Raw genomic sequence first — 2,144 nt, 5'->3', positions numbered from 1 at the left:
TTTGTTTGGTATTTATTTAGTAATATTAACTATCAATATGCTAGAAATAAATTGTCTTGCCTATACAAATATTTTGTTATTAACAAAATAACATCTATGTTTTCTATTTTATTTGTGTTTATTGAAAAGCTTCCAAATTTATTTCTCACATCACAGATCTAACTTTTGTAATACTTATCCCACTCTTACTGCTTTTAATGTAGTTAACGTTTCTTCTCCTGTGTTAATGTTTAACTCTATTCCTCTCCTGTTTCATTCAGATAGCCATTTATTGATTTATTTTGCTCTCATTTCTCATAACTTTTATTAAAGTGCACATTCTTTTTTTAAGGAAGAAAAGAATTGTGTCTAACTACCCGCTTTAATCTCTAGAAAATACTTTCCACCTTCATTATTCCTATGTTTTCTACCTTTGTTTATGTTGTAGATTTTTTATGGGCTTCATATTAGTTTTTATATTAAGTGAATTAATCTTTATCAGTATAAACCTGAACAATATTAATAATTAGTTACAACACACTAAGTTATTTTCATTTTAATCTTCTTGACATTTCCTTGGCCACAATTAAAACCTATTTACACAATCTTAACTTGATCGGCTGATTGTAAGAAATGTTTTCAACAATTTAATGTACCATTACTTCTAGAAGAAGGAAAAGACCTGCAGAGCCATTGATATTCACCTCCAAAGAAAACAATACACAGTATGTTTCCTGTACACTTGTGGGCTGTATTTGGCCTCTGTGCTTATGCCAGATTCATATTGTGGGCTATGCCTTGCTGTAGCCACACACTTTGTGGCTTCCAGGTAATGAAAAATCCATCTTCTCAAAAAGAAATCTAGCCAAGATTCATGCTTTTCATTCTGCCAAAACTAGCTTATGTGGAAATCCTGGCTTCTGCCATTTTATTTTCAATAATATGTTTAACTGTTTTCAGTTAAAACATTAACAAAGCTACCATAGTTTTCATACAGTGGATAAAATGTCTGCAGCTGTCTATTGAGTAGACCTTAATAAGGAATAGTGTATTGAAAACTAAATTTTTATCTCATGTGCTTATAACTCTATTAAAATTGATAAGTTAATGTCTATTAGCATCATCAAATACTATATAATGAGAACCCATCTATGCTTCTTTGAAAATATTCTGACTTACAGATATACTCATTTTGAATTTTCCTTGTATAACTCCATTCATCATTCATTTTTGGTGTATAAATATGAAAGATACAACATAACTAAACGGTTTTAAATGTATAATGAATTTCTATGACCTTAATAAATTTGATGCTTTTTACCAAACTAAGTAAACACATGTGTAGAAGTGTAATAAATTGTAGATAAATGAGTGGATGGATAGATGCATGGAAGAGTAGGTACATACATAGATAAACATACTTTTGTTAGAGCATATTTTAAAATGACAGATTATTTATGAAGCAATAAGCTTGGATTACTGTGTAGCATATGTTAACACATTTGATTAATTCACATCTTCTTGTGTCGTGTTCATGTAGTAAGAGGTATTCTGTTCCTAATTAAATGAAAACAGTGAAATATCTTAAAAAGCAAATTAAACTTTCTTATTCCTCTTTTTTAACATGTGCATATTTATTTCAGGTGTTTGATATTTTCTGGCCATGTTTTAAGTATGAGTGAAATGGAACAAATGCTTTCTGCCATACCTTCTGTTGTGACAGATTATTACTGTCAATCTTCTTTTTTCTGTTAAATGTCTCACTAACATTAATATGCTCCCTCAAAAGAAAATTGTCTCAAAAACAATTTTTGCAACTCCAACATTCCTTTATAAAAATAAAGTATAATGATAGTTTTAATAGTTATTGTTGATTCTTGTTCATTTTTTTAAAAAATGCACCAAGGTGAAGAGTTTGGATCCCTATACTCTTCAGCTGTCAAATCAATAAATAAATAATAAAAATGCAAAATGTATGTTAAATTTTAAAACAACAATGGACCCTTGGAGAATTCTAATGTTGGTGGTGTTTTCTGACACATTTTCTAGAAAATATCAAAATATTACTTTGCAATCATCTTTTACTGCTATTTTTACTTATGAATAGATTTATCCATTGTTCTCTATTTTACATGGAATTTAAATTTAAAAACATCAATTTCTTA

Source organism: Galeopterus variegatus, unplaced genomic scaffold, assembly GCF_000696425.1.
Source record: "Galeopterus variegatus unplaced genomic scaffold, G_variegatus-3.0.2 Scaffold3427, whole genome shotgun sequence".
Lineage (NCBI taxonomy): Eukaryota > Metazoa > Chordata > Mammalia > Dermoptera > Cynocephalidae > Galeopterus > Galeopterus variegatus.
The sequence above is the reverse complement of the archived record's forward strand: the minus strand, read 5'-3'. Positions refer to the sequence as shown.